Genomic DNA, 14,583 nt, shown 5'->3' with positions numbered 1-14,583 from the left:
TGGGAAAAGTAAGCATGCCTGCACTATTTAGATTTTCTTGTGGGGAGGAGGGCAAGAGGAGGAGAGCATGCCAATGCCTCCTCTCGGATTGGAGAGGGTCCGTCTACAACCTCATGTTCCCCATTCCCAGAATGAAATCCCTGGAAGTATTTTATGGGGGGTTGGGAGGAGGTCATGGAATGAACCAGAAACCTGAACCTTGGTTCCAGGGCAGCTGCCTAGGACTATGTCATAATAGGGTGTTCTGCAGGCAAATCCCTCCATGGTGCTCCCCTGGGGCTGTCATACTAGGAAACACTGCCATCTGCTGGGAACTTTGCAACATTCCCCCTTTTCCAGGCCTCATGCCAAGGAAGGAGGAGCATCTCAAAATGGCTGAAGGTCAGCCCTAGAGACCCCAGGGTCTTCCAGACCCACCAGGACTTCTTGTCACCATGGCCCTCACCTCCTTAGGGTGTGAGAATCCCGGCTACTGCAGCAGGTCTGTGCTCTGAAATCCAGGCACTCATGTCCTCAGGACTTTCCTTAGAACCATAATATATCCCACCTCTGTATCTTCCCCACTGTGCCTCTGCCTAATGTTCTCTCTTCCCTGGGCACCAGCCCAAGGATGCCTATTCTTTAAGACCCAGCTCACTGCCTACAGTCTCACAGCCTCCAATTTTGGCATCCTCCAGTTTGGTTTCCCTAATTCTGACATATCCTCTAAGTTATTTTATATTCCTACTAGAGGCCCGGTGCAAGAAATTCATGCGCTTGGGGGGGGGGGTCTGTCAGCCCGGCCCCCCCCCCCTTGCAGTCTGGGAGCCCTCGGGGGATGTCTGACTGTTGGCTTAGGCCTGCTTCCTGCAGGGAGCGGGCCTAAGCCAACAGTCAGACATCCTTAGCGCTGCCTCAGAGGCATGAGAGGCTCCCGCCACTGCCGCTGTGCTCTCCAGCAGTGAGCCTGGCTTCTGGCTGAGTGACACTCCCCCTGTGGGAATACACTGACCACCAGAGGGCAGCTCCTACGTTGAGCATCTACCCCCTGGTGGTCAGTGTGCATCATAGCAACCAGTCATTCCCCTGTTCAGTCGATTTGCATATTACCCTTTTATTATATAGGATATCCTCTCCACAGGCCTGGCACATTGCTCAGCAGTTAGAAGATACTCAATGGAGGGCTGACAACTGATGTCCAGCTTAGACCCTTCTAGTTATAATAAGTATATTTCTTTTACTTTTTAAAAAACTGTTTTTATTGACTTTAGAGAGAGGGGAATGAAGAGGGATAGAGAGATAGAAACATTGATGAGAAAGAAACATCAATTAGCTGCCTCCTGCACACTCTGAGCCTGCAGCTTGGGCATGTGCCCTGACCAGGAATCAAACTGGTGACCTCTTGGTTCATGGATTGACCCTCAACCACTTAGCCACCCCAACCGGGCAATAAGTACATTTCTTGAATTAGGAATTTGAATGTACACCCAATCCTTAGAAGCAAAGGAAGAACCAGAGACACCTTTGATTCCATTTTTAAAGATGAGATTGCAAGACAAAGCAGAGGATTCTGGCTGGGGGTGAACCTGTAAGCTGAACACTGAAATGCAAAGCTCTTACACATTCATCTTCTGCATCATTCCAGGGCCACAGAAGAGGGACAGAGCAGTGGATATTAAAGTGGGCTGACCCTAGAGGATACCCACCTGTGTGGTATGATGCAAGGAGTTTGAATCCTAAATCTGAGTTCTGACACTGTGTATTAAACACTTACTTAAATGTGATTAATAGTTCAAAATATACTTGACCAGCAAAAGTGATTTGATGCCAATACCTATCTCTAGTCACATTGTAAGAATTCAATAAAATAAATATTTTTTGAAAGAAAAAAAAATCTACCTTAGCACTATTGTGGAAAGTTAAATAAGATAACATGAAAGCGGTGTGTAAACTGAAATGCCATACAGACTCCCACTGGTGACATTTGGAGTAGAACCTGCAGTGGGAGTGGTTTGGGGCTCTCAGCACCCACCACCCCATCCTTTCCTTCATAACAAGGGCTCCTGTGCGCTTGTGTTTCTCCACCCACCCTCCATAGGCTTCTATTTGGATGATAACCCGTGCTAAGCATGGGTACTTCTGACAGCCGAACCCAAGGGCACCCTAGTCCCTTTTCTTCAGGCTCAATTCCTACAAGTTTGTGCTCTGGAAAGCCGATCACAGCAGATCTGGCCCCTCCAGCAGTAAAGGCATGATGACTGCTCCCCGTTGTTTCCTTTCGTAAGTAGGTCGCTGCTGCCAGAACCTCCCAAAAACTCTCTTCTGAAGCTTCCTTGGGCCAACACCGCACAACCTTCTCCAGCACTTTCTCCCTCTGTTCCAGTGAACAGCTCAGAGCGACTGAAGGCAGGCTGGCTGGGAGGCTGCTGTGGGGCCAGGAGCAGTTAGAGACAATGTGGAGATGAGCAAACATGCCTGAGAGCTCATCACCCCATTGAGGAGGGAGGGAGGAGCTGGTTCCGGTCCAGAACTACCCCCTTTTTACCTCTCTGGTCTTCAACTGTAAAAGGAGAGGCTTGGGCTCGAAGATTTCTAAACCCTTGTCCAGCTCTACAGTATGTCCTTGTCCTGTGACTGCCGGAAGCCAGTCCATCCTTGCTGCTTGACACAGTCGCTGCAGGGAAGAAACATCTGCACAGCATATGTTTCAAGGGACCTGGCGTATATGGCATACTGTTCTTAATATCTTTGCTCCCCTTCTTAGTGCTATGTGTTCTAACCAGGGCCACCTCCCCGAGAAAGGTTGTTCCCCCAGGTGGGGATGTTTCCCTGGAGTTAGGGATTAACGAGACTAAGAAATGGAATAAATCAGTAAAACACCCTAGTGTTACAGAAATACTGTGTGAACTTGGACTAAGACTGTTGGCAATAAATTTGGGACTTGTTGGGCCCACATCCCCAGGGGTCTGCCCACCAGGGAAAGCACCAAAGCCTATACCCCTGGAGACCCACCGACACAGGGCAGTCCCAGGGAAGGCAAGCAGCGGGGCTGGGAGGACATAACCTTTACTGGGTAGGATAATCTCCTTCAGTCACTTCCTTGTAGCTTATCAGTACAGCAGTGACCTTGGAATAGCCCTTATAATAGAACACAGAGATTAACCTAGACAGGATTAAACTCAACAGAACTAGATTAACAAAGGCCCTAACCTTTGGAATAGAATGGATAGGATTAAAATCAACTGGTATAAATACAGATGTAACAGGACAATAAATACCGAACCTGGCTAGAACCTGGCTAGAGAACCTCGCTATGCTTATCAACTGAACGCTGTCTCCGTGTCATTCCTTCTTCGCCGACTCTGTCCACATCTTTGGGATCCCCTGGACCTGCTGGGGCTGGACCCCAACATGTGACCATCTTTATTTCCAGGAGGGAGAGGGAGAATCAAGGCCTAAGCCCCTACATGGAACATGGGTCCCTGTCTATGGAGCACTGACTGTGTCTGGTGCTGCAATAGCTGCTTTAGGTACATTTCATGTGAGCTCCTAACAAGCACATTAGGCCGGTATTATCATTCTCACTTACAATTAAAGGGACTGAGATTCTGTTAGCTAAAGTGGGAGCCTCATTAGAAGGAGGGGGAATTATTTTTAAATATAAGACATTCTGACCCCAAAGCCCATGTGGATAGAAAGTAGGAAGACAAAAGGAGTGGTACCTGCTTTAGTCAGGATTCTCCAGAGAAACAAATTAGATAGATATAGATATAAATATAGATATACATATACATATACACATATACACACATCTACATATATACATATATATGGAGGTTTACTATAGTCATTGGCTCACACAGTTATGGAGGCTAAAAATTCCACACTCTGCCATCTGTGAGCTTCAAACCCAGGAAAGCCCATGGTGGTCCCATCCAAGTCCCAAGGCCTGAGAATCGGGGGTTGATGGTGTAGGTCCCAGTCTTATTCCAAAAGCCTTAGAGCCAAGAGCAACAATGTTCAAGGGCAGAAGAGGGTGGATGGCTCAGTACAAGCAGAGAGAGCAAATTCTCCCCTCCTGCATTCCTTTGTTCTATGCAGACCCTCCATGGATGGGCTGATGCCCAGCCACATGAGTGAAGGTGATCTTCTTTACTCAGTCTACTGATTCAAATGCTAATCTCTCCCAGAGCCACCCTCACACACCCAGTTCTTTTGGCATGCCTTAGCCCAGCGGTTCTCAACCTGTGGGTTGCAACCCCTTTGGGGGTCTAACGACCCTTTCACAGGGGTCGCCTAAGACCATTGGAAACCATATATATAATTACATATTGTTTTTGTGATTAATCACTATGCTTTAATTATGTTCAATTTGTAACAATGAAATTGGGGGTCACCACAACATGAGGAACTGTATTAAAGGGTCGCGGCATTAGGAAGGTTGAGAACCACTGCCTTAGCCCCATCAAGATGACAGAAAATAAACCATTACTATGCCCTGCAGACACGTGGCATGTTTGGTTCATCACTAAAATAAACATCATGATTACACTGTTTATCCATCCAGTTCTTAGTCATTTCATTTAGTTATGTATTGCCTCATTTGCTGTTCACAAGAACCCCATGGGGGATCTAGGATGAGCCCCTATTGAGAAAGGAGGGAAACGAGTCCAGCCCGTGTGGCTCAGTGGTTGAGCATTGACCCAGGAACCAAGAGGGTGCTAGTTTGATTCTCGGTCAGGGCACATGCCCAGGTTTCAGGCTTGATCCCCAGTAGGGAGCCTGCAGGAGGCAGCCAATGATGTTGCCATTTCTCTCTCATCAATGTTTCTACCTCTCTCTCCCTTCCTCTCTCTCTAACAATATTAATAAAAACATATTTTTTTAAAAAGAAAGAGCAAAAAGAGCCTGCAGAAATCTGACTTGCTGACAGGACTGGTGCCTGGTCGTCTGCCTTCACGCCAGGTTTCCTGTTGCTAGACCACAGTTGGAAAGAAGGAGCCCTCAGAGCCCTTTGCCCTTTCTGTCCTCAATTTTCCAATTCACAGCCAGAATGAGGATGAAGAATCTGCCTCTTGCCCATTCCAGGATAAATGCTGCACCAGCCAGTCAACCTCTCCCTGCTTCTAGCCACAGTTCTTCCCTTTGTGCTGGGCTGCATATCTGGCGCTTTGGCCAGACGGGTCATGCTGTGCTGTCTGTTCCTAAAACACATAGATAGGAAGGTACTGACATCAGGCCAGGCCTTGAGATATGATCTCATGGCCCCTTCCCAGCACGCAGGCCTTCTTTCTCAGAAGGCCCGGAAGTATCATTCCAAATTTGGGAGACAAAGGACTGGGAAAAGTATAAATAAAGAGAGTTTCCTCCATATTGGGGGGCCCAGAATTTGAAAGACACATTTTTCTCTGGGCCTCCACAAAATTTAATAATATGTAACTCTTGCAGTCGGCGCTGCAGTTCAGCCTCTGCTTCAGCAGGGTGCTGTAACTGTAGTCAGCTGGCCAGCTTAATAAAGGCTCTTAAATTTAAATTCTGAGTTGGTGGTCTATCTCACTGAGTGAACCCATAACACCTTTAACTCTTTTTTACTCCCCATGTTAAACTGGATAAAGTCAATCTCCCTCCCCTGGCTCACCATGGCCCTGTCCACCCTACCCCCAACTCCTGTCTCCAGCCTACTTATCTGAGTCCTCACGCTTGGGCTCAGCATCTGAGAGGTGGTCTCTGCTCAAGGTCAAAGAGCCTTAAGACCCATGAGCCTTGGGTTTCGGTAGGAAAGCAGCTCCACCATTTAGAGCCTGAGGTCCCGGGGTAAGTCTCAGAGGAGGCAGAGTTGCACAGTGGGCTCAGCCACCCGCTGCAAGTTCTTACGTCTCTCAGCTTCAGCCTCCTGATGCACAGAGTGTAGGTAATAATAGCGGTCAGCTTGTGGGATTATTCTGAGGATTTAATGAAATAATGTATGTGTATTGTTGTTAATATTATTATCCTTAACAACCGCATGGAAGTTGTTTACAGGTTTAAATTAAATAAATACATGTGATAATGTGTCTGATAAATAAGAATATTCAACAAGTGTTCACCACTTTCTTGCCAACATTACAATTAGTTTTGCCACATTAGGTAGAGAAGGTATTATCCTTTTGTATCCTTAGCACCTACATTTGGGTACGTAGCAGGAGCTCTATAATGTTTGATGAAACAGAAGGGAAAAAAAGGAAGTAAAATAAAAGAAAAAAGAAAGGCATGAAATTTTTAAATGTGTTTATCTGTCTGATATTTAAAAGGGGTCATTTGTCCAACAGTAACATCATTACTATCTATTAGTAACACCCTATAAGAGAATAACGCTGCATTTTGTAAGTACACTATGAAATACAAATCCTTTGTTCCCAGTGGCTCTGAAAGTTTGAACTGAGAGGATCAGATCTCTCCTCCATAGCTGTGTATCTGGGTTTCACATTCATCCCTTGACCTGGTGCCCTGAGCCCTCCATCACCTGCAGGAAGGAGGCGGCCTCCCTCCCCACAAGGCCCACCTCCACCACTGCACTCCTGTGCTCCTGACATGGCACCAGAGGGTGGGAGAAAGGTGGCCACAAATCACACTGCAGGGCAGCACTCCGGAGATAAAGCTTGCCTGGTATCTTACACCTGCCACCTTCAGCTAGAGGGCACCTCCAAAATAGCCCCTTCTTGGGAACTGTCACTCCACACCTTCCTGGTCACCAGTCACTGTCACTGCGAGTCTTTCAGAGCTCACTCTCCAAACACAGAGTCCAGGTGAGAATTACAAAAGCAATAACTACAATTAGGAAAACACTTGAGAATTTAGAAAGATTTTACAGAGATGCCTTCATTTGGTCCTCCCCACATCTCCCCTGGATAGGGACAGTGGGAAATAAGAGGCTCCCTTCAACCTCACCTTGGGGGTCAGCAAACGGGAACTCAAAGATTTAACAATCTGCCCACGTGACAAAGATGGGACTTAGGCCAGACTTTTTCCTCTAAAGTTAAAGTCATATGATTTCCACAACAGCAATTAGGATACATTGAAATTCCATAATATGTTTTCTTTGAAAGACCTCAGAGATTTCAAGTTTTGAATATTTTTTTTTTGTTTTGTTTTTTAAAAATATTTTATTGATTTTTTACAGAGAGGAAGGCAGAGAGATAGAGAGTTAGAAACATCGATGAGAGAGAAACACCGATCAGCTGCCTCCTGCACACTCCCTCCTGGGGATGTGCTCGCAACCAAGGTACATGTCCTTGACCGAAATTGAACCTGGGACCCTTGAGTCCCCAGGCTGATGCTCTATTTACTGAGCCAAACCGGTTAGAGCTGTATTACATTTTTACATGTCAATAGGAGGCTTCACAAAAGAATGAAGACCCCAAGAAGTGACTAAAGCAGGCAGCTTTTATACCTTTTAGACAAAGAAAGAATATGTTTGCCCAGCCAGTGTGGCTCAGTGGTTGAGTGTCGACCCATGAACCAGGAGGTCACCGTTTGATCCCCAGTCAGGGCACATGTCTGGGTTGCAGGCTCGATCCCCAGTGGGGGGCATGCAGGAGGCAGCCAATTGATGTTTCTCTCTCTTCCATGTTTCTATCTCTCTATTCCTCTTCCTCTCTCTAAAATCAATAAAAACATTTTTAAAAAAAGAAAAGAAAAATAATACGTTTGTGAAGAATTGGCAAAGCAAAGACGTTTGGGCTAGGGGGAGTGAATTATGAAGAAGTAACAGGGAAGATAAAGTTAATTTAACCAGAGGGTGGGAGAAATGTGGCCACAAAAAATCTGTTTGTACAGATTTCTCAGCCCCCGATTCCCTGTCTCCGATGATAAGAATGTCTTCCTCCCTCCAGGTATAGGGAGGGCACCTCTCACTTAAAGGTTTTAAGACCTGTTTCAGGGAAGAAGGGCAAGGGAGGGGGAGGTCAGAGTGACACGTCTATTTCTGCCATTTTCTCAAACTCCTCCAGCTTAAACTATTCAACATGTAAGATGCCATATTTGGGGGTAGGGTTTCCTGAATCCCATCAGAAGTAAATAAAGAACTACAGGTTTGAAAAACTCAATCCTCTCAACCACTATTCAAACAAGAACATGTCAAAGAACAAATAACCATAGAATGCTTGAAGAAAGCATTTAAGGATGAACTTTACCTCACCAGCGATTTTTTATTCATTAGAAACCTCTATCAATGCCTCAGCTATGATAATTCCTCTGACTGTCACTGCTACTACCATCCACATAATAGCAGGGACTTGACAAAGCATTTTGGTTGTTATCTCATTGATCCTCACAACAACATCATCAATTCGGTATTTTTATCACCTACAAATAAGGGAATGGAAACTAATAGAGCTTAAAGGGCCTGCCTAGGCTCACATATCTGGGAAATAGGTAGCAGAATAGAGATTCAAAGCCAGATCCATGTGACTGCAGGGTTTGAACTCCTAGCTGACTCAGCAATGTCTTCTGGGACTATCATTTCTATTTGATTATGCCAAAATTTAACATTTTCAATAATTAGTTATCCACCTATGTGTGTGGAACTTTTCTGGGGTAACATAAAGCAAACAAAGATGCTTACATCACAAGGCTGAGCCTAAGAAGCTGATGGACTTGGGGAGATAAAAATGTGAAATGGGACTAATAATATCTACCCTACAAGGTTGCTGTGAGGACAAAATAAATTGCTTATTAAGCACTCAGCACAGTAGGTGGCCCAGAGTAAACAATCATTCATGCCACAAATTTTTATGAGAGCCTGAGAGCTGGAAATATAGTGATGGGCTGGACAAATATGGTCCCTGCTCTCATGGATAAATAGCTGTTCTTATTATAGTAGCTAACCAAGTAACACAGCACAGTGTTAGAACATATAATTAGAGGATAAAGAGCTGGTCTTAAAAATTTTCTAATAACTGCAATAAATAGCTTTCTCATGTAAGTTCAGTAGGTCAACCAGAGTCCTAGCAAGTGAACTTATGAATATCTTAGAAAGCAGGCCACTGCATAGGGAGTTAGACTAAATGCCAGGGTGTACTGGTCATGCTGAGCAGACATTACAACATTTTATAAGAGGAGAAATGCAGGTGGAATCTGTTAGATGAGCCAGTTGTATCAGTAAAAATAACAAAACTGATATCACAAAATGGGGATATCTGGTTCTGGCAAAGGAATTAGGGAAACATGGTGTGGAGGCAAGTGAACTAGACCAGAACGAGAGAGCTGGATTCTGGTCCCTGGCCAGATCCTGGACAGCAGTGTGTCTGGGGAAAGCCCCTTCACCTCTCTCTGGGTTGTTCCCCATCTGTGAGGTCTCGGCCACCTCTGCCAGTCTCTGAGTCAATAAATACAAAAGAGTTCAGTCGAGTTGGGTTTTCATAGCAATGAGACTAGCTTCGATAACCAATTAGGGCATCTACTAAAATTAAGGACTAGATCATAGCTTGACATCATTTCAGAAGGTGGGAATTTCTAAACACTAGCCATCAAAAAAAATAAAATAAATTTTTAAAAATAAAAAAATAAACACTGGCCATGACCAGATTTATAGTGGTAGATAAAACTCTGATAATGTTGGTTTTCCGTTAGAGATCAGGGAAGTGATTAGTGTTCCCAAATATTTCTGACTCTACTTTCTAGGCAGAATTGTTCTTTCTGGGCCCTCCTTGAGTTGCTGCAGTCATGTGACTAGTGCCAGCCAATGAGTGGGGAGTGAGAGTAACCAATGAAGGATAGGTAATATGAGATATACATAAACCTTTGTGTTTTATGCCCTTGGGATGTGAAGGCTATTTTTGTTACTGCAGCATAATCTAACCTATTCTTATGGGCACAGTGCTTCATATTAATGTTTTGCTGATTTTATAGTTTCATGAAATAGAGACTGGACTTGTGTACTAAAAACTTTTCATTTAAATATGACTGCCTTCTACCTGATTAGACACCACTGTGTTACCACCACAAGGGACACCATTAATTATGCACCTGGAAGTGCCATTCACGTTCCATACAAAGTGACTAGCAACACAGCCACTCTGGATCTATGGTAGTATTGGGGGAATAAACTCATTCCGCTTATGGTTTTTACTTCATGAATTTTCAGGGTAATGGAAATAATCCTGTTTATTTGCAAAGGATTTTAAAGTTTTAAAAAGCTCTTGCATTCCAAATGTATTATGTCATTTATTAAATATTCACAACCTCTAAGGCATATAGTATCAGCGCCCTTTTCCAAACAAGGGATTTGAGAGCCATATACTTTAAGGGATGCATACTGTCGCCAGTTAGTAAGTGGCAAAGCTGGACTTGAACTTGTATCTCCTGACTTGTGTGGGACTAATTCAACTGTACCACCTGCCCTTCAGCATCTTCACCCTGAACAGAAGTTTCTTTTTGTTTTCATCTATTCTAATCAGGTTTCCCTCAAGTGAGGAAACACTGCACCAATCATCTCCTCTGCAACATTAGTTCTTCGCAATCTAGTTGTTCTAAACGGAGTGTTGCTGGCAGGAACCTGCCACCACACACTCCCAGCAGTGAAGTCACTCTGGCTGGTGGGTCAGGGAGAAAACACCACCCACCAGACTTGATAGACTGGAGGCTGGCTATCTGGTTAGCCCTGAACTCTTGGCTGCCCTGATCTTGCAGAGGCTGACAAGCTGTGCTAGGAGCAATCTCACCCTCTAGACTTGGCAAAGTATCTCACCTCTGACTTGTGGGGACAATGAGCACCACTTAGGTTGATGACCTCACATGACTTCCCAGCTCTTGTCCAAAAGAGTTGGAGGGCTGTTCCTCTATTCCTCTCCTCTCACTTCCCTCTCCTCTTCCTTCTCCCTTCATGTTTCTCCTTTGGTAAATCTTTGGTGTAGGTTGTCGGCCTCCTTTTTTTTTAAATACATTTTTATTGATTTCAGAGAGGAAGAGAGAGGGAGATAGAAACATCAGTGATGAGAGAAAATCATTGATCAGCTGCCTCCTGCATGCCCCACACTGGGGATCAAGCCCGCAACCCGGGCATGTGCCCTGACCTGAAATGAATCTCCTGGCCCATAGATCGACATTCAACCACTGAGCCATGCCGACCAGGCTAGCCTCCTTTGTTTAATTGGCTTTATATGAATGAAATCTCCCCATTTTCTGGGTCACTGATACCTGAGGTTTGGTGGGGTCAGAAGGACTCAAAGACCTGGGCAGAAAGCTCCTCCAAGGGTCTTTGGAGGTGACAGAGAGAGAAACCCTCTTCATTCTCTCCCTAAGCAGATGGCCAACCGCTTCAGAAATCACCTGCATGGTGCCTGAGATTCTGAAGTTCTCCTGTGAATGTAAGTGGTGACACTCACACCAATCTTTGGAGGTTATGTGGCATCTGGGGTCCCCATGCTTGCCCTCGCTTCACCACAGAAGGTGTGCCAGGCAAACAGGAAAGGACATGTCCCCTTCTCTAGGATCTGCCCTCGGGACTCCAGCTCCCATGGAGCCCCCACCTCCTCTCCCCTGAATTTCATATGCCTGACACCCATTTCTCTCCCAGCAGATCGGATGTGGTTGATTCTTTTTAAGAACTTTCTTCTTCCACAGAAGGGCCTGATGCTGAGTTCATGTACTGAGAAAGACAAGCTTTCAGGGTGACCTCTAGGAGACCCAGCTCTTTGCTCCTCTCCAAGGTCCAACCCCAGGGCAGGAAAAAGCAGCAGGTAAGAGAGAGGAGAGAAGCTGCCTAGAGGGTTGCATCACATGTTTTTCTGCTTCTTCTCTTCTCCTTCTACCTCAAGGCTTCCGAAACTGGGTTGTGTCTGGCACCGGGTCCTTAGCAGTTGTGGGCACAGAATGGCTTCGGGGTTCTTGTCATTAGGGGCCTGTCATTTCAGGCCCCCACCTCACGCCTACCTGTCAAGGTAAAACCATCCCATCTTGCACTTTCATGGCATCACGGGCATCTCCTTCAGTGCTTTTTGCTTTTTCTCACAAGCAGTTTCACATAGGTTTATGGGATTATTTGATTTATGTCTTTCTCCCCCATTAGGCTAAGCTACATAAAGTCAGAGACCATGCAGCTTTCCCGCACCTGGCCAACAGTGGGCACTCAATAAATATTTGTTGGATGGATGAATTAATCTTCATTGCTGACACAGCAAGAGAGGATGAGCCTAAGCTATGGCAAGAAGGTTCTGTTCAGCACTCCTCTGGCGCTGCACTGCCTGGTTTTAATTCCTGGCTCTGCAACAGGCTTCTCGTGAAACCTTAGACAAGTATCACCATCCACCACATGTTATAGTTCTAAATGGCGGTAATAGTAATACTTACTCCTTATGGTTGTTCTGAGGATTAGATAAGATAATACATGCAACACCCTTCAAACAGTCTCTGGGAGCTAGAAGGGGATAAAACATATTCTCTGGGTTCCCTGGGTGTTTGTGCTCCAAGATCACTGACTTTTCTTAAGTAAAATAACAAAAGTGATGAGACCTGCTTTGCACTCAACTGACGAGCCAGCTTCCTAGAGCCCAGAGACACATCCAAACACCAGTCTTAGGATGAAGTCAGCCTGTGCTTCTGAGAGGAGAAGCCCTTGAGGGTTACAGCCTTGATCTGCAAGCCACAGCTTCCTCTGCTGAGCTGCCTGGGAACACCAGCAGCTTGCTAAGGAAACCAGTTGGTTGTCAAAACACATGCTGGCTTCTCCTGTCAGGGGTGTCAGCCGACATCTTGGAGGAGGGCAGAGCAGGCTCTTGGGAGTTCAGTGCTGATAAATGATTTGTAAATGTCACGTAGGCCCAAGGGGTGGGTGCCAGTGTCCATGGAAGTCACCTCTATTTCAAAGCCATGGAAAATTGTGAAACCTCCAACTTTCTTATATAAGCACATGTACCATATTTTTAAACCTATAAACAGTAAAAATGACTATAAATCTGCTTGTCATTACCACACCACAATAACAGAATCTCCCTACACTAAAAACAATTTCCTATGCTTTTTTTTGTCCTCTAACCCATAATCTCATTATTTCCTTTACTCAATCCAGGTATACCTCCTCTCTGAGACTATTGATTCAAACAATCCACTGACAAGTATTTATCATGCCCTACTGTGTACCCAGAGCAAGATAACAGAAGGCCAAGAAAGATAACAGAAGAAAGCACAGCCGCTGTCTTCATGGACCAGCTTCAAGTCTGTTTTGTCAGACCTGCATTGCTCCAAGACCTTCAGCCTTCACTCAGCAGTCAGTCAATCACCAAGTATTTATCAACACTGCTGCATGCCTGGGATCCAGAGTGTGTGTGAGCCAGGCAAGGTCCTGGTTCTCATGGAGTTAGCATTTCAGTAGGAGCAAGTGGCAATGAGCCGTAAGCAAGTATTGTATGTTCAGAAAATGGTAAGTGCTATGAAGAAATTAGGTAAAGATAGGAAAATGGAGTTGGAGGGGCTGGAGGCCACAGAAAGCATTTCTGAAGAGGTGGCATGACTAGTCTGTCAAAAGTGCTAAGATAGCCCTAGCCAGTTTGGCTCAGTGGATAGAGCCTGCAGACTGAAGGGTCCCAGGTTCAATTCTGGTGAGGGCACATGCCTGGGTTGAGGGCTCAATCGCCAGTAGGGGGCATGCAGAAGGCAGCTGATCAATGATTCTCTATCATCATTGATGTTTCTATCTCTCTCTCCCTCTTCCTTCCTCTCTGAAATCAATAAAGAAGAATATATATTAAAAAAGTGCTTGAGAGAGAACCAAGATGGCGGCATAGGTAAACACCGGAGTTTGCTGCCTCGAACAACCACTTCAAAAGTACAACTAAAAGACGCAGGCAAGATCCCCAGTGGAGGGGGCATGCAGGAGGCAGCCAATCAATGATTCTCTCTCATCATTAATATTTCTATCCTTTTCTTCCTCTCTGAAATCAATAAAAATATTTTTTAAAGTACTAAGATACAAGATAAGAGACTATTAAAAATCACTTCTAGTAGGGATCCCGCTCATAAACCCTGAGGAAACACAAAGGACATGGTAATGAACTCAGAGCTGACTCCAGCTGTAAGCTTCTATGCCTCTTGGTTGAGGGCTGCATGTTATTCATAGCACTAAGCACAGCATCTGACTCATAGTAGATGTTGAATGACAGTGATCACAGTAGTCACTTTGGGTCAGGCAATGCACTAAGGACTTGCCATGCACTATTTCATTTAAGTCTCAAAACCACCACATGAAAAAGGTACTATTATCCCCACATGACAAACACAAAGAGGCAGAAACTAACCTGGTGCTAGACTGCAAACCCAGGCACTCTCTTTACAGACCACCTGGTCTCCACTCCCACTGTAGTGCAGGCAGCATAACGAATGCACATGTGATCTTTCCACTTGACCTTAGATCTCATTCATTTCTAGGAGGGGTACAGAGGTGGAGGCTATCTGCTCCAGGCCTGGGATCCTTAGAATCCATATATTCAATTGCATCTGAAATGCTGCTACACTCAAACGTTCATGACTTTTTGAATACACAACCAAATAGCTTCTTGTCCCAGACAAGAGGCAGTCTGAGAGAAGAAGTTTAATTTCTGAGGTTGGGCAAATCAAATAGCAAAAATTATG

This window comes from Myotis brandtii, unplaced genomic scaffold (assembly GCF_000412655.1).
Source record: "Myotis brandtii unplaced genomic scaffold, ASM41265v1 scaffold772, whole genome shotgun sequence".
NCBI lineage: Eukaryota > Metazoa > Chordata > Mammalia > Chiroptera > Vespertilionidae > Myotis > Myotis brandtii.
The sequence above is the reverse complement of the archived record's forward strand: the minus strand, read 5'-3'. Positions refer to the sequence as shown.